Consider the following 19,271-nt stretch of genomic DNA (forward strand, 5'->3'; position numbering starts at 1 on the left):
GAACCATAGCACTGACAGCTGGACCAGAAAGGTGAGCCATGGACATGGCAGTAGGGATGCTTGTGGAATTTTAAGCTTTGTGAATTCCAATACAAACTGACCTGATCCACACTATCCCTGGCTTTTGCAGTTCCAGTTTTCAGATCAAATATGTATCAGAATGTAAGTCACAAGTACATATTTTCAGAGAGAGAGATCTGTTTAGATATGCAATTTTGAGAGAAACCACAAATAGACATTTGAGTGCAAATCTTCATGCAGATCTCTCTCTCTCTTTTTAAAAAAGCATATTATTGTGCAAACTGAATCAGCTTATATGTGAATGCATACAAAAGTGATATGGAATGGAAAGAAGACTGATTTGTGCTTTGCTACATAACATCCAATTTCCATACATGGTTTAATATCCAGCTAAGGTTACATCGGGACGCGGGTGGCGCTGTGGGTTAAACCACAGAGCCTAGGACTTGCCAATCAGAAGGTCGGCGGTTCGAATCCCCATGACGGGGTGAGCTCCCATTGCTCGGTCCCTGCTTCTGCCAACCTAGCAGTTCGAAAGCACGTCAAAGTGCAAGTAGATCAATAGGTACCGCTCCAGCGGGAAGGTAAACGGCGTTTCCGTGCGCTGCTCTGGTTTGCTAGAAGCGGTTTAGTCATGCTGGCCACATGACCCGGAAGCTGTACGCCAGCTCCCTCGGCCAATAAAGCAAGATGAGAGCCGCAACCCCAGAGTCGGTCACGACTGGACCTAATGGTCAGGGGTCCCTTTACCTTTAAGGTTACATCATCTGAACTCATAGTAGTGCTGACCCAGAGCATTCATCCCACTATTTTTGGGATAAATGTTGGATTAATCATGATTCATCAAATTTGAAGAATTTTTGCTTTACTTCAAATGCAAGATGGCATGAGCCCTCATCCTTTCTTTTAAGAACAAAAATACAAGAATATAGGAAGCTGCCTTATACTGAATTAAGCCATTGGTCTATCTAGCTCATTCTTGTCTACACTACAGGATGAGGCTCTCTGGTCCATGGGCCCATCTTATCCTGCCAGGCCATTTCCCCCAAACTACACCCACACTCACTGACTTTATTCATCAAAGCTATGCATGTAAAGACAACAATAGCCCAAAGTACTTCAGAATGGACCAATGATCAACTTGCTTCTCAACTATGCTATGCATAGTTAAAAGTCTATTGTGGCAATGTCGGTAATTGACTGACACCGTCCTCTTCCCTTACAACTCTTTTAAATTACCTTGAAGCTTATTTCCACCTAGCCCTGTGGAATATTAATCACCACTTCATTAGATTCACTGAAAGGGGAAGTTGGGAATTTACAAAAACAATTTCTAATTGCACTTTTGAGTCATAGTGAGATTGAAAGGGGGGAGGGGGTTGCTCATGAACAAACTCCACTATTAATTAGCATCAGTGGTAACTTAGAAGAGGGGGGAAACATGTGTCAGCAATCACTTTTCCTATGAGGATCTCAAGCAAAGTAACATAGAAGCAACTATCTGAACTTGCTTTAATTGCAAAACAAACATAGAATGGAATTAGGTGGAATGTGGATCTACATAGTATCCTTCTGTCCTGGCCCATTCCAGCTAAGGAGGGCATGTGTCTGTATGCAACTAAAGCTGCAAGAACATTATTTGCCCAAAAATGGAAAGAAGAAGATGTCCCGACAAAAGAAGAATGGATACTGAAACTAATGGACTATGCAGAAATGGTGAAGTTTAGCGGAAGAATAAGAAATCTCTTTTTTTATAAAGGAATGGAAATGGTTTATTGAATATTTACAAAGAAGCTGAAAACAGATCAAGACATTGGCAGGATTATTGTTAAAACCTGCCGTTTGAAAAATAAATATGAGAACAGATGATTAAAAGAATAAGTTAAGATAATTTGGAGTATGCAGAGAATGTGAAAGTAAATATAAGGAACCAAAGAAAGAGGGGGAAGGAAGTCAAGGTTCAAAATGTTAGAATGATTGTTGAAGTATTGTTGTAATGAAAATTTTACACACACACACATACACACACAGAGCATCAAACCCGATAAATTGTAGGTTCCCTTTCCTCCCTTGGCCTCTGCTCCTTCTATCCTTTGCATCTTCCCCTAACCCTTTCCCCTCTTACCTTCCTTCTCTCCCTGTGAGATCTCCCTACCAATAAGTTTGAACAAGCTCTCAGTGGTCTACAGCTGAATCCGTGGCTTGTCTCCACTGAACAGTATTGATTATGAGTTATTACAGTAAGACCTTTTCCTTGTGATACTCATTTCTTGAAAATGAAAGCTCCTTCTCTATACCCAACCCATTCAAATTAGCAACATGCAACAGTCTTTGTGGTGAAAATTCTATTCTGTTCTCCTTTTTCAGTAAATAGGTATCCTCCTACCATTTTGTAGTGTTTGATTCAGTCATTTTAAAAAGCTGGAGCACCCTAACCTTCTGCCTTGAAATTCACTAGAAAAAGTCACATTGGTTTCATTTTTCATCTGACAGACAGCACCTTGGACATTGGATTTCAAATTAGTCTATTTTGCTCTTATGTGAACAAACCTAGAATAATTCAGTTTCACTTGTTGAAAATAGCTGGCAGGGAAAGTACATTTCATTTAACTCTCACATGATTACTGCCACCATGGGGAGAATAGGAAACCAACACTGTTGTTGTCAACAGTATTTAGAGATTGGGAAGGGCCATAGCTCAGTGGCAGAACAGCTGCTTTGCATGCAGAAGGTCTTGGGATCAATCCCTGGCACCTCCAGGTAAGGCTTGGAAAGATCCTCTATCTGAAAGTCTGAAGAGTCAGTGCTGACAATCCTGACTTACAGTAGATGGACTAATGACTCACCATAAGGCCGCTTCCTATGTTTCTTTGTAAGGAACATATCATAGTGAGTCAAGACTATTGGCACATCTTCCAAATAACATCTCATCTGACTGGTACTGCATAATTTGTAAAAGGAGAGGTGCCATTTCTCAGACACGATCAGCTCATACCATTTGGAAGACCTTCCTTCCCCATAACCCCAACTTCACGCATGCAGCTGATTCCATGAGAAGTTAGCTTTGGGAATCCTGCAAATATTAACAATGAGTCACCAAAATATACAATCAGTGACCCTTGGCTGACACAATGTGGACACAAGGAATGTTATCTTTCTCGCTTTTGGATGGGCGGTAGCTACTGAAAGGCTCCCTGGCCAGTTTCTCTCAGCTTTAGGTGGGCTTCATGACCATGAAGTCCACAAAAGTCAGTATGCTTCAGCTTAGCAGCATCAACATGAGTTCACAATGGCCAGTCTTTGTCCTTCAGTTGGGCATCAGCAAGATGAGGTCATAATGGAAGTCTCTCCTTCAGTTAGCAGCAACAACTGAGGTCACAATGGCCAGTCTCCCTCCTTTAGGCAGGCAGCATCAACATGAGGTCACAATGGCCTTGCCTATTCTTCAGGTGGACAGCATCAGAATGAGGTCACAACTGACACAACTGTCAGAGGCTCCCAGCTGGTTGCCCAGGAAAGTATAAAGACAAGGAAAGGTTTCTTGCCATCCTTTTTTATTTCTATATTGACAAAGAGAGGCTATAGAACCCAGCCTCTTAGATAATGGCAAGTGAATCTCCTCTCCCCATCTCTCCCACTTCCTCGTTTGTCACTTCTATGGTTGCTGCTATGTGCCCTCTGTCTTTGAGCACTTTGTTCCTCCTATTTTTAAGGCTCGCCGGGTTCTGGGAGATGGAAGGTCTGGGATGCTTTCTAATACAAGGTGTAAGCCAGCTGCCGCTCCGGTTCTGTCTCCTCCTCTCCCATTATTTCCCATCTTCCCCCCCTCATCTGCCTCTGAGCTGTGACCTCCCTCAAACCCCTGTTGTAAATCTATACTGTCTTCTTCTTCCTCCTCCCCGGAAGGGTCAAGATGGGGAGGCATTCCTCCAGCATTCCTCCTCTGCCCAGTACCTGACACACACTCCCTTTCCTTCCAGCAGGCTAATCATCATCCCCAGTTGGCACTGGGGCACAACCCTGTTTCTCTGACACACACCCATATATATTCAAGCAGAAACGTGGTCACAACCTCTCACTGAGGAGGAAAAAGAGTGGGATAATAGGTTGGTTGGGGCGGCAATCCCTTTCCCAAACTCGAACGCATCTTCTGACTGAAGCCGTGGCTCCGGGTTCCGCCACTGCCGCCTCGGCGTCTGTGGTTTCCCATGGCTTTGTGACCTGCGAGGGCTGCTTCCGCTTCCCCGCTGAGTACCAGAGGCAGCAACTGCCCTTTCCTTACAAGCAGCTTGCGTTCTTCTACAGGAGTCAGTTTCTGAAACCGCCAGTCCTAAGACAAGCAGGGCACAGAGGCTGCTGTGGTGCCATGAAGAAGGGGAGGCCACCATGTATAAAAAGGACATATTGGAAGTTGTACAAGAGAAAGATTCAGCCTGGGAGCCGCCTCATCCTGGGTGGGACTGGAGCCCAGACAAAGGCCTCTTGTCTCAGAGGAACTGCTGTATGCACCGCTGTGGCTGCTGCCAAAGGGGAAAAGGCCCTGGAGAGAGGAGACAGGCAGACAGAGCAGTCCTGGAAGTGTATCTCTGCTGCTTCCTTAGTTATCCCCAGGACGATTGTGTGGATCTGCTACCGCTGGCTGAGTTTGCCTACAATGCCTGCCGTGCTTCTGTGGGACATAGACTATTTTATGCAATCTTGGGATTTCCTCCACACGGCTCCCCTGCAAGTCCCATGCATGAGAGCAGAAAGGAGATGCTCTTGTCCTGAAGTGGGTGGGCCAAGCTTTCTTTGGGAGCAATGTCAGGGCTGGGGCATTGGGCATCCATTCCCCACGTCTGCCAGGAGGATACCAAGTCCTTCTTCCTTCACAGGGCCACGCTTCAAGAGAATGGTTTCCAATGCCCTTTCCCAAGCTGATGGACAAGAGCCAAACTCCGTCATCTGTGGCATTCCAATCTTGCCTTTCTGCATTGACTCCCAAAATATGTATGAGCGTGAAAGAGCTATGAGGAGCACCAGCTTCCTGCTGAAGCACATCTCTCAACATTTGAACTTTGATGTAAGTAAGCAGGTCTCATGGTGACTTCTGGACCAAGGCTTAACGCTGCAAATTCAGATTCCCCCCCCACCACAAGGCCACACTACCAGAGAATGGTCTTTGTCGCCACTTCCCAAGCTGATGGACAAGAGCCAAACTCCGTCATCCGTGGCATTTCAGTCCATCCTTTCTGGATTGTAAAGTCCTTCCAAGTCACTGAAGGAATCCATGCTACTCAGTGCCTTGCATGTCTTTGGGGATGTCCCAGTTGCTGTCTGAATGTGCCTGTCCCTGACAAGAGGAGAATGGCATGACTGGCACATGTTAAAACTAAAGAAAGAAATTAGAGCAACTGGTTGCTTGTGATCTGCCAACGATCAAATAATATTTTGTAATAAACCTCTCACTGAAGAGTAAAGGAGTATGTGGTGAGCAGCTGCAGAAATGGACAGACACAAAGGATCTCGGTCACAGAACAAGATATCTGACCATAGGTGTGCAGTGGACAGTGGGAGGGGGTATATTTCTCAAGAAACAGCTTAGCTATATCCCTTAGTGCATGCTCCATTTGTCACTATCCCTCCTTACGGACCGACAGATTAACTATTTCACACAGCGCCCCTAAATGCAGTTGTCCAGATTAATTTTTAATCATATCTGGGTATTCCAAAACTGTTTATACCCTAACAACAGCTTTTGTGTGATGAGCTTTCTGTAGCTATCCGCTGATCTGCAGACTGACTCCACACCCTATTATAGTCTGCCAAGAAGAGATGGATAAATCTATTAAGCCCAGCTCTGCTTGACAACCTCACATGAACTTGCATTCATCAGACCCTTTCCAAAAGAGAGACAGTTCTTATTTCATCTTCCAGCTTAAAAAAAAAATATCAAAAAAATCTCCGTAGCCAAACTGTGGGTTAATAGATCTTTAATCTGTCTTTAATTACTCATTAATAATGCAGTTCCTAATTCCCCTCTTTTTTCATTAAAAAGGGAAAGAACAGATAGATAAATGTGTGTGTTTACCAGAAGAGCAGACTGATAGGGAAAATTCGGCTGCTATAACAGCTTTGGCAATCACTTTCTTGTAATTTTGACAGACAAAATAGAATAAAAATGAGGGATGTATAAAATACTGCTGAGAAATCATGATAGCGGTATCAAAACTCTCCCCCCCCCTCTTGGTATTCTTCAGATGTTTTACCCAAGACAAAACCGCCAAATTCACCTCAGAACTGCACTTTAGGCAAAATTCAGCAATAACATTGTGGGTTGACCAGAATCCCCATGGAAATTTCAAAGGTTTTTATCAAAATCCCTGTAAAATTCCTCGGGCATTCTGGCCCAAGAAGCAACATCTAAGTCTTCCCTGCAATTGATGGCAACTGAAAAAAATGATTCTTCAAAAATATTGGTGACTTCCCTGGCTCTCCTATATAGTTCTGGTGGTAGCCAACCCTTTGGTGGGGTGGAGCCATTGAACCATCCTCCTGGCACCAACAAAACTGTAGATTACCTGGGCACGGCAAGGCAGCAGTGAGCTCAGGGCTGTAGAGATGCATTAGTGGAGCCAATCCAGTGTTTATGCTGTGTCCCTGTGCTGTCGCTGTCACCTCACCATCACCCTGACCTACTGACTACCTGAAGTGCACTTTCACAAAGGCTGAATCCACACCATACATTTAAAGCACATTTATACCATTTTAACAATCATAATTCCCCCCCAAATAATCCTGGGAACGGTAGTTTGTTATGAGTGCCAAGAGCTGTTAGGAGTCCCCTACACAGAACAGCAATTCCCAGAGTCCCCTGCGAAGAGCGATTGGTTGTAAAACCACCCTGGGCACCGTAGCTCCGTGAGGAGAACTTTCCCTGGAACATAGGGAGATTTGGAGGGTCTGCAGTCTCAACCCAATCTCCTCTCCTCAATCCCCTGTGACTGGCAGCAGATCTGTCAGGTGGTAGGGACTACAACTCCCATCAACCCCATCAAGGTTGATGAAGGCTGTCTTAGAGGCTGATAATAGGAAGGGATATATGCTAGCACAAAGGCTGTTGCAAGGCTTGTTCATGTCTTGGTAAATATATAAATCAAATCAAACACAGAGATCAATGTCTTTCTTTTTCCTACCCCCGCTCCATGCAATGCCTCACAGCTATTTTTAAAAAATTGTATGCAGCTAAAGAATGGTTGTTTTTCTGTGTGATTCCAAGTGACACCCCCCCCCCCTTTCACAAGGGTCAGTTGCATTGAAGGAGGATATTCCTCTGGTAATAGCTCATTTGACTGGCCTTGCTTCTTCACATGTGGGGATAGCATTGGGTCAACATATGCATGAAAGGGACTGAGCCAGAAGTAACAGAAAGCTGCTGAGTTGAGGGCAAGGGGAGTTGGGGGGGGGGGAGGAAATGACATTTCTGACATGAGCCTAACCTATTAAGCAATCAAATCCCACCCCAAATGAAAATTGCTTCTCCAAATATTGCCTTTTGTCAAATTGGAAGCACATGGTAATGAAGAACTTGGTGGGGATTACAGCTCCTCATTGGTAAGACACAATCAAAGACAAACTTAAAATATAAGCCTAGATTAGGTGGAGGGTCAGTGTTATTGACAACATGAGCTTTCCAGTGAATGTCCACGACAGACCAGAGCTTAGAAACTTCATTTGAAAAAGGAACCAGTTCAAGTTCAACACATCCAAAAAGATGTGGTTTGAGATCTCCCCACATATGCTAACATAAGCAGAATATCAAAGGACTCCCAACATTTTTTAAAGCATTGGCGCATCCCCATGATTTGTGTACCTTTGAGAAACTGGCAAGGACATTAATGCACTTTATGTGCCTGGCATCTAATGTATCAGAAAGCACCGGGAAGAGTTTATGAGGAATGAGGTAGGAAAAGGGCATTCGTAGTAAGTTATTTCGAAAAGCTGCAATGCATGACAGGTCCTGGCTAATAAATAAAACGTGGTACCCTCACTCATCTCCCAAAAGTTAAGCTTTATTACTGACAACACAATGGATGGCTCTGATATATTTGGAGAAGTCTGTTTTCTTTTGTTTGAAAGGGTTGGATTATTTGACTCTTGTACATAAGTGAATTTTGTCCCAGCGACTTCTTGGGACCACACAGCCAACAAGGTTTGAAGGGAAGGTGGCTTGAAGGACTGAAGTTTGAATGGAATTCTTCTCTGGAGCACCCATTGTCCCCTTTTGTCCCCTGATCCTTGCTGAATGCTTATTTGCAACACCACCTTCTGGCAAATAGAGGAGATGATACATATCACAACCTACAGCAGGCCAATGGGCCCCAGCCCCGCTTCCCAGTTAGCTATTGTGGTTAAAAGCCATCCTGGGGAACTTTACCAGAGGGTGAAATATATCACTAAAATATATATAACTCATAAAACAACACTTGGATGTGTGTGGGGTTAGACTAGGCTACCTGGATAACACCCCTAGTGCTTCAGAAAGCCCTCTGTGAATGTTACCTTTGAGTCTCTCATGTACTCAGTCTGATACTTTACTTCATATTTTTACCCAAAAGAGAAAAGGAATGACAGTTGAAGCACCGAAATGAAATGGGGAATGAAAAACATTCACCCAAAAGAGCTAGGCCATCTATATGGGCATATTGGTGACTTTGGAGTTATATTCATTTTGCTTTCACAAATTCAAGGACTCGCCGTGAGCTTAATATTAAAAAAGGGTCATTCAGCAACCAGAAATGGGTAGCTGGAAACAGTTGCTGATTTTCTGTTTTTATTTTTAATGACCAATATTTTCCTAAAAAGGCGAAATCAGGCTAAATGGTGTTTTAGAAAACAGTTTGGCATTTTGATGTGAACTATGTGTATGGGGGTGTAGGGAAGAAAAATGTTACATACATGAGGAGCACCATATACAATCATACAATGATGTAAGCTACACCAGCCATTTGGGGCTCTGGCTACACATGGGGGGAGGGGAGGTGACCTCCCCAGACAACAGGATCCACAGGGACAGCAGATCCAGCCTCCAAGGAATGCATTGCCTGCTGCTACTGCAATGGTGACACACCCCTGCGGCATGCTCCTTGGAGACTAGATCTGTCATTTCCTCATCATCAGCACTCCCCATGCCATTTATACAGTAGCCTCTTTGGAAGTAGGTGCTGCTGGTTGTCTCCCACCTTTATCCCTGGTAGGGTTGGGAGTACCATTCAGTGGTTCACCTCACAGGCCAAAATGTCTTGGGTTGGTCCTGGCTCAGGCTTTGTCCAATGGACATTTCTCTTCAAAAGGAAGACCCCTTCAGAGGGCAAAAGATTCCCCACCCAGTCCCTACACTAAGGGGTCCGTTCCAATTCTAGTTGGAAACAACTAACCAGACACAGCTTTAATAATAATAATAATAATAATAATAATAATAATAATACCACAATGACATTGGCCACCAATATGGCAGGCTGATTCCATATGCACCTTTGTGTTGCTGAATTGGTGCAATTGTTTTCAGACTCGAAAGGTATAGAAATATTTTTTTAAAGCAATGAAATTTTCTCAAGGCTCTGTTGTTAAAATTTTCCCTTTTTATTTTTTGCTTTGCTGCTAAGAGAGATGTGCCCTTCCCTCGCTGACAGAGCCCGCCTCCATACAGCTTGCCCTTCCGCAACACACTGATCACACAACACTGCATACGTAAATGATCTGTTTTATATTCCCTCCTATGCTGTCTAGTTAAATCTCTCATTTTTAAATCTATGACTTCTCTATCAAGAAACAGGAGAAATTGCTGACTGCACTGTAAAACTCCCTGAGCTGTGAGGCCCATAGATCAGCTTTATTTGAGTTGGAGCATTTTCACGAAGAGGGGGAGGCTAACAGCAATCTGTCTCAGGTTTGGATGCTTGCTGGGTTCATAATTTCTACTAGGGCTGTTTGGGAAGGCCTCTGGTAAGATGAGATCCACCCGAAAATAATAACCGCCTGCTACCACAAATAATAAAGCAGTAATATATTATTTCGTGTGCCTTGCTGAACTGGTAGGCACACTGGTTTCAGAGCATCGCTGTGGGAATTATGCTCTGAAATCACAATGTTGTTTACTGAAATTTGGATACCTATTTTTGCACAAGGCTCATTTTTGAAAGGGTCCCTTAGGAATGAGTTCTCTTTGGGAAGATGCATTAGCCCTAGTGAGCCTGATTGGTAGCAACCACAGCCAAGCTGCTACTCAAAAGCATTGTTAGGAACTCAGCTGGGAACAGCAGCAATTGCTTGTGTTAGGGGAAAGTCCAGGGTTCTGATAATGCAGGCGAGAGACCAACACAGCTATCCACACATTGCATCCTCATACGGTCTTTCTTTCTGCAAAGTGTGTACCAGTATCAGATGTGAGGGGCAGGTTTGTCCCTTTCCTCTCCATCACAATGTCCCGTACATATTCACTGTTGGACTGGGAGCTAAACTAATTATATGCTTAGACCTCATCTACACTATATATTTAAAGCAGTATCATACCACTATAAACAGTCATGACTTCTCCCAAAAAACCTGGGAACGGTAGTTTGCAAAGGGTGCTGGGAATTGTTAGGAGACTCCTATTAGAGAGTTATAATTCCTGGAGTGGTTTAATAATCAGTCCCTCTTCCCATGGAATTCTGGGAACTGCAGTACCAATTGGTGGATCTCAGGGTTCTAGCAAAGAAACAAAGGAACATTTCAACACCAGTCTCCTGAAAATTCATCAGCATGTCTGCTAATATACAACTTTGTATGCAATTTTCCACAATATACACATTTTGGCAAAACAATTCCCCCTAATATATATATATATATATATATATATATATATATATATATATAATGCACTTGTGTATGTCATTTTCACCAATGTATGCATTCATATGCATGTTTCACCTTAGTATATGCAATTTTGTACACATTATGTGTCGCATTGCAAAATTCAAAGAGTTGTGAATGTGGAAGGTTGGCTGTTCCACTTCACATATTATCTCAGAAAGTGCAAATTGGGTAAGTTAGCCTTTAAATGCAAACTGAATAAAATGTCTCCCTGTTCCCTAACCCAGAGCCAATCCCCTCAATTCATAGCACTTTTTAATGGACGGAAATACAGCAGCTGGCATGCAGAAGCCGCATCAAGCCAGGCTATGAGCTCAGCTCGGCTTTTGGAGGAGAGATTGCTTTCAACATGAACCATCAATCAAAAGAACAGCAGTTCTAAATAAAATGGCTCTGGGGAGGCAGAAGTGGTTTTCAGACAATGGCAGCGCTAGGCCACAGAGATGGGTCTATAATTTGAGGGATTCCTGCTATATTGAAAGAAAAGAAGAAACCAGGGAAAATGAAACACATACGTACCATATTGAGATAACCATGACTGAAAGGTCTCTTCCTTTTCTTCCATCAGCTGTTACCATAATTTAATGTCATTTCATAAAAGAATCCTTAAAGAAATTCCATTAGCATGACAATAGGCCATTCTTTTTCTCCTAATTTTTATTTTGCCTCTGCCAGTGGACTAGGAAAAAGCTTGTACTATGAAACACCAACATTTGGTTTCATCCCTTTAACACACAGAGACCTAATTTCTGTCACTGTGTCTATTAACTGAAAAGCCATAGGGGTTGGGAGTATTGGGTTGCTACAAAATTTCACAGAAATTGGAAATTCTAAAACAAATCTGGAAGTTCTTACTTTTGGAAGGAATTGAGGGAGGGGAGCAAAAAAAAAATTCAATCAAGCTGATTTTTCAGGTGATGCCCCTGATGGTCAGGACTTCAGAAAGCAGAGCTGGGCTGTTTGAAAGGCCTTTTGCAAACAGTGCCATGCTACTCTTTGAACCTCTGAAAACCAGAGATTTAAAGAGCACTGCAGAGCTGCTTGAATATGGGTTTTCAAATAGCCCTGTGCTGTGCTGTGCTGTGCTGTGCTGTTCAGCGGTCTCTTCCCAATAGGAAACTGAAGAGCAGGGGTTAAATCCTGCTCCTGCGACTGGCATGTGCCAGTGCATAATCAGTAGTTCTAGGTAGGAAGACGAAGAAGAAGAAGAAGAAGAAGAAGAAGAAGAAGAAGAAGAAGAAGAAGAAAAGCCCAGGATGCTTATTGAACCCATAATGTCAACCCAGGTGTGGTTGGTAGACCATATAGTTGGTCAAGTCAACTCAAAATGTATTTAGGTCTGCGTTGATTCATCTTCGGTTAAAAACGATAGGCTTTAGCATTTCAGATTCAGTTCCTTCCTCTATCTAACAAGCTAATGGTGAACCCAGGGTGCATGAAAGCAATCTGGCATGTGATCAAGTGGCAGAGTCCAATTGCATCCACTTACTTAACATGTCTTCTGGTCCAAAGATCCTGACACTTAGCAGTGGGATATATTACTCTATGCATTACTGCTGAATGGACTGTGATCAAATATCAGTTTTCTATCTAGGAGGAGAGGGAAGGGGGGGGCCTGATTCTATTTTCAGCTCCTCCCCACGTTGTTAGGGCTGATAAAGCTTACTGTGATAACCATCTTAGAGGATACCTACACCTATGCAAGCCAAATCCATCAGCAGGACATGTGCAGCCCTCGGTTCTGAATATGGGGTCTTTGAAATTTTGTGCACATCAAACCTCTCCCAGTAGGCCTATACAAGCAGAAGATTCTCCATCAGCCTTGTTGAGATTAATGGGGGTTTGTATATCACCAGGTGTTCAGTATCTTTCTCTCCTTCTCCCTTCCATGCCAGATATCCCCCTCCCCTCAGAAAACATTGGTCCTCATTTCCCCCCAAATGTATATTTAACTGCCCCACTGGCTACATTCTTTATCATAACTGTGATCAAAGCTTAATAATGTGTAAACTGATCCTGTATGGCAATGTATTAGGACTTGATATCTGGTAATTTTGAAGAGTTTCGTTTTTGCAGCCTAAAGTGGTTTATTACATTGTTATTTATGTTTTATTTGGCAGTGCATTTAATGTATATGTTACAGCTCATATTGCTTTGAGAACTGATAGGCTTTGATTTAACTGTTTTCTTGTGTGAAATTGAATTTGTTCCTAATTTTAAAGCTTATAAGTCAGCTGGGCCTATTTGTCTGAATAGCAGCTGTTGTGTTTTGGGACTGGCTCTCACCAACTTGCTGGCATGTGATTAATTTTAAAACTATCTGAAAACATTCACAGTTTTGAACATAACATATTGCATGTCTATAAAACATGTGCAAATCAATTCTTATTGCATTTTCCACGTGGAAATTAATATATTGCATAGAAATGTGAATATTCATTTCTCTAGTTTTACCTGCAAAGTAATTAAAGTCTAGTCATGAGTTTCAGGAAGGAAAACAGATTCTTGCACGTAGCTCCCCATATTGTAATTTAGACACTTTATCCAACACAGTTATTCAATTCCATGTTGAATAATGCCAGGTCTGGCACTTAGTCAAGATATACACAGGGAGAAAAAACTTGAGAAAGGTCAAGCTGTAATAATTACTCCTGGTAAGAAGGAGTGGAAGATACGGAAGTTTTGTGTTGTTTCCTTCTCATATTTACAGCAAGTGACAAGATGGACATTAAAGAGTGTCAGACAGCTGTTTGTAGATCCTATTTAGAGGGGACTGGGAATCACTTTGATACCCATGGAAGTAGCAATTGCTGACATTGCAAAGTAGCTTCCAAGAGGTAGCAAAACATTTGCTGGAAACAGCTGAGTGGGAAACACTCAGAATATGGGAATAAAAATTATGTTGAAAACATCTGGGTTAGGATAGAAGGAGAGAGAAAACAAATGTGACAATATTATGGCAGTATATCACAGGGCACTCAGCCAAGTTGAATACATGGGTCATGGGTTATGTTTTCCCTAAATCTATGATTCTATGAAATACATTCCAAAACTTTCATAGATGTGAGCTGACCAGAGTGGCTGGGGCAACACAGACAAATAAGCAGGGTATTATTATTATTATTATTATTATTATTATTATTATTATCTAAACCACTGAGCCTCTTGGGCTTGCCGATCAGAAGGTTGGCGGTTTGAATCCTCACAATGGGGTGAGCTCCCATTGCTCTGTCCTATCAGTTCAAAAGCATGCCAGTGCAAGTAAATAGGTACTGCTGAGGCAGGAAGGTAAATAGCGTTCCCATGCGCTCTGGTTTCCATCATGGTGTTCCATTGCACCAGAAGCAGTTTAGTCATGGTGGCCACATGACCCAGAAAGCTGTCTGTGGACAAACGCCAGCTCCCTCGGCCTGAAAGCGAGATAAGCACCCCAACCCCTTTACCTTTACCTTTTTACCCAATAGTAGTAGTATTAGTAGTAGTAGTAATGGGGGGGGGGGTTCCACTATTCTGACATGTCCTGAAAGTTGAACTCTACTAAATATGGAAGGAGCAACACATTTTTTATCTTGGCTTGCTGACAACTTCATATTACAGAAGATGGAGTAAGGAACAAAGGGATCTCCTAACCTGAACTTAATCCTGACCAACAGGGGAGAAGGGACTGATGAAGTGAAAGTGGCAGGAACCTTGAGGGAAAGTGACCGTGTCATCTTCAAAGTTGTGGTAGCAAGAGATATGAAAGCTAAGCAGAGCCAGACATGTACTCTGGACTTTAGGAAAGCTAATTTCAAGGAACTCAAAGAAAAGCTGAGAGGGATTCCCAAAAGAATAGCTGTCGACAACACCAGATCTTAACATCATGAGGCAACTAAACTACTGTAAAGCAACATTATGCCTCAAACCAAGATTTGCAGAAACATTGCTGACCTTGTATTGATTTCTGGAAGTTTCAGTACATGATTGATATTAACCTCTTTTCTGTCACGTGATGCTTGGTTAAATGGAACTTTCAGTGGTCTTTAAAAATATGAAAATGTTTAGGTTACTTGCTAAGTCACTCATTCCATTAAAGCAAGGATTTCTGCTTGCACAGGATAACTTCCTTCCTATCTGCTCCCACCGTACAGCCCTAAATCTGTTCTGGGATGGGTTTCTCCAATCTTCTGGAGCAGATTTGGGGAGGGAACAAGGCATGTACATCTCTCTCTACTGTATATATTAATGTATTTTGGTCAACATATTCAATTGTTGTTGCTCTTTATTGATTATATGTATTGAATATTAAATAAGTTTTTATTTTATGAAAAAAGCAGGATTATTCTTTACTATCCAAACAGTATAGGCTGCAATATTAGTTATATGTCAGCAAATCTCTCTCTCTCTCTCTCTCTCTCTCTCTGTGTGTGTGTGTGTGTTTCTCCCCTCAAAGTATCTGCCTGATACAATTTGCACAGCTGAATTTGCTAAATAGGAGCTTGATGCTGCTTCTCCATATATATCCTTTTTTTTAATACATTTTTTAATATTAAAATAGTGGTACTTTTACCAAGAACAGTTACTGCTGAAGCAAGCAAACTGCAGGCTCAGATCCACAGAAACTGAAACAAAATTGATAAAAGCTACTCAGGACAACATGAAATACTACACTGTGGTGCTTTCTGCTGGTAACAGTTCTTATATTCCCCCCCCCAAAAAAAAATATTGCAGCACATGGTCTGAGGGACAGTGGACCATCCCCCTGCTGAAAAGTTTGCTGACTCCTGCTTTAGAGGCTAACTGAGGGTACAGTATACTACCAGGGAGTAGTGTTTAGACCTGATGCTAATTGTATGTCCTACACACACACCATGTCTGTTTGGAGTTGACAGGCTCAAAATATTAATAACCCCCCACTCAAATGCATCATAAACTTTTAGAACTTTCTTGTTGTTAGGAGAGAAGAATCTGAAGGACTTTTAAAAGACAGGTTGCTCACAGAGAAGGGCACAGAGGCCAGGCGGCCTAATCATGATTTACTGTCGGATCTGTTTCACATAGTTTGATCATAAAATTCTGACAGGGTTGATGTCTTTACAGTCCATGTAAAAGTGCCCATGGGCTAAGGCAGGGCTGTCAAAATCAAATGAGCTGGAGGAGAAATTCTCTACCCAGTAGATGCCAAAGGATCACACCTGTAGCTTATTGCTAAAAGATTTCTTGGATTCGTGGGTGGGGGAGTCAGTGGAAGACCCAGTTGCTAACTTCTAAAAATACTTACTACCATTTTCTACCAATATCCAGATCTTGCCTGCCAAAATCCCTTTGCTAGGCCACTGCTGTTGTCAATCGTTACCTTGTGCACTAGTGATGTGCCAATATCTTCAACCAGGTGTTTGGACTATTTGTATGAAGGATGGGCAAAAAGAAACTGGCTGCAAAGAGAGAGAGAGATTAATGCAATAACTTCAAATAATTTTTGAGCAAGGGGAGGAAGGGTTTGCCTACTCTGTTTTCTTAATTCAAAGTGATTAAGAGGTAGCAGAGTGGTGGGTGTCCTTTCTGGTACATTATTTTAACACAGCAGTTTATCACAAGCTGACTTCTTAGTTTACCAGTGCTTGTCTGTGTATAGAAGGAAGATGAATAGAAGGAAGATGAACATTATGCTATATGCATCAAAAATGAGGCTGCCTAAGGAGTGTAGGAGAGCTCTGGAGACACACACACATACACACACGCTAAGGAACATAGGATTTGTTGGTTTTTTTAAAAAAAGTTAAATTGATATTTTAACTTAAAAAAACACACACCTTATTTTCCGTTGATCTGGTGGTGGTTGTTCTGGAGTTCTTCAGCACTCTGCAAGTAGCCTCCTAGGCCATCTCACTTATTGTGAAGCTCACAGAGAAACACAGAGACATAGAAACCCTCTATGTTTCTGTACTGACTTTTTCTGTATGTTTCTCTGAGTCTATGGGCTTCACAGGAAGTAATGCTCTCCAGGATGCTGCTTACAGAGTGCTGAAGAACTCTGGAATACAGAGAGAGAGCGAGAGAGAGAGAGAGCGCAAAACAGATTTTTTTTTAAAAAAAAGTTAGAAGTTTCCTTTAACTGTTTTGTTTGTTTTTAATTCAACGTTGCTCTGCTTTTTTCTTTTTCTTGTTAAATAATCTTACAGAGTTCTTTAGTGTGTCACAGGCAGCATTCTGCAAACCACCACTTTGTGATGACTTTTTGAGGACCATCATCTTCAGCCAAAAACTAAATTTTTGCTGTCCACTGTAGCAATATTGCATAAATTAAATATGCTAGGTATCAAATTACATAAATTGCACCCTGTTTATTTTATTGCAAAAGAAATGTCATGCAATTGGGCTGAAAACAACAACAACAATGGATACCAATCATATTTGCTAGATTGATTTCTGTTCCAGGCACAGGACAGATAAGTGAACATCGCCAATTTTTGCTCCGCTTTCCACATCCCTAATTAACAGGCAAGTGCTAGTATTCAGTGATTCTGCAGCTGTCAGCAAAGAGCAAAGGAGATATGTGAAGAAGAAATGAGACCTACTTCTATATCTTTAGATAAGTTGCATGCTGGTAGTCAAAGCCCTCCTTTGTCCTCCTTTTAAAGACGAGTGTCCAAAAACTCTAATTTTGTGTGCGTACCCTGGACCGATTTTATCCCTCAGCAAGAAGCTGACATATCGCTGGGTGTGTTGCTTATGAAATCTGACATGATATCAGCACTCTCAGCATGAATGTGCAGACAGTTCATTCCCCCTCCTCAATTATGGCAAGTTGCAGGTTATGGCTGCATTAGGAGCTATCTAGCCTCAAATCCCATTCATTAGAAGACTGTCTGAGGCTGATTTTTTTTTTTTTTTTTTTTTTTTTATGTTCTCGGTACAGTTTGCCCAACTTTCCTAGCATTCCTTGTAGATAGATGTAGAGTGATGGGAACAACCTCTTGTGGTTGTTCCCATCACTCTCCAGTTCAGGTGTGAATCAGGGAGCTTCCTAAATGCAGACATGGATAGCAGAGCGGTGGGGTGGCATAAAGTTGCTTACACCCAGTCACTGGAATGGAGAGGAATGAGGTGGCAGAGAGGTTGGCGTAGTGTGGGTTCAGCAGCAGAGCCAATCAAGGCTGCCAGGTGTAGATTTCTGCTTTTGCAAGGTGAGCAGTCAAAGACTGCAGGTTTCTACCCACAGAGCAGCCACTGCCTCCTTTTGCTTGATCATTTCATCTGGGTGTCCATGCTAGGTCAAAACCTCCCTTGCACACAACCCAAAGAGCAAAGAGCAGGTACAGCCTTCCAGAGGGAGAAGGCAGGAAAGTGGCCAGTTCCCGTTCACTTGTATTGGTACAGACCGGGTTTTCCCCCTTTCTTCCCTGACTATTTCAAATCAATATATAAGACTCATCTTCTGTGCCTTCATGAGGCTTTTTCTGACACCCTCCACTGTTCCCACTGCTGAATACTAGGCAAGGGGGAGAGCTTTGATTCAGCTTGCATTTGAAGGCATTTTCCATAATGAGAGGCAAAACGAAATACAGCCACCCTAAATTCACACCTCTCTGAATTTTGCAGCCACATAAAGTGTACAGAATTGCATATGGTAGTGTACAATTTTGCATTAAAACATATATTTTTATGAATATGCATTTCTGTTTTCTAATAAAACAAGATACAAAATAATTAAACCCAGATAAATTGCTTTGCAGAATTGTGTATGATGGGCAAAATTACATACAAACATGCATTGTAACATGTTGCAAAGAAAAACACAAACTTGCTACATGCAAACACGGAACAGAAACAGCACTAAAATGCCTGTGAATTTTCATGGTGTTTTTTTTAACACACCAAGAGATTTGGGAATGTGAAGGACTCAACTTAAGCCTGGGAAAAAGAGAAACCCAAGTTGACAGATCCGCCCATCGCCACTGAGCACACAAAGAAGAGGAAGTGTTTGGGATTCTTACTTGCAGGGCAAAGGCGCTGCTGTGACCATTATGTTTTCACATCTGTTTGGTGAGAAGATAATGCCTCCGAAATGTATACATCGGCATTTCTAAAACATGCAGTCAATTTTCTGCTCAGACTGCTCACTTAATGATGTACTTATTCTGTATCATAGGGCAATTGTATCAGTCAGAAAATATATCCTGGAAATTCACAAGCAGGGAGGCTTGGTAAACAAACACACCATTTTTCCAGGAAGCTATTTATGTGGGTGCCTTAAAGTCCCACACTTGACAAAACAAGCCCTAGACAGAACTTCCTGCAATAATGTTCTAAATTCTGAGGATGGTCAGAGGGACATATGGACAGTTTTACTATTGGCCAAGTTGGAAACAGTTAGA

Source organism: Podarcis pityusensis, assembly GCF_964106645.2.
Source record: "Podarcis pityusensis genome assembly, chromosome: 5".
Lineage (NCBI taxonomy): Eukaryota > Metazoa > Chordata > Lepidosauria > Squamata > Lacertidae > Podarcis > Podarcis pityusensis.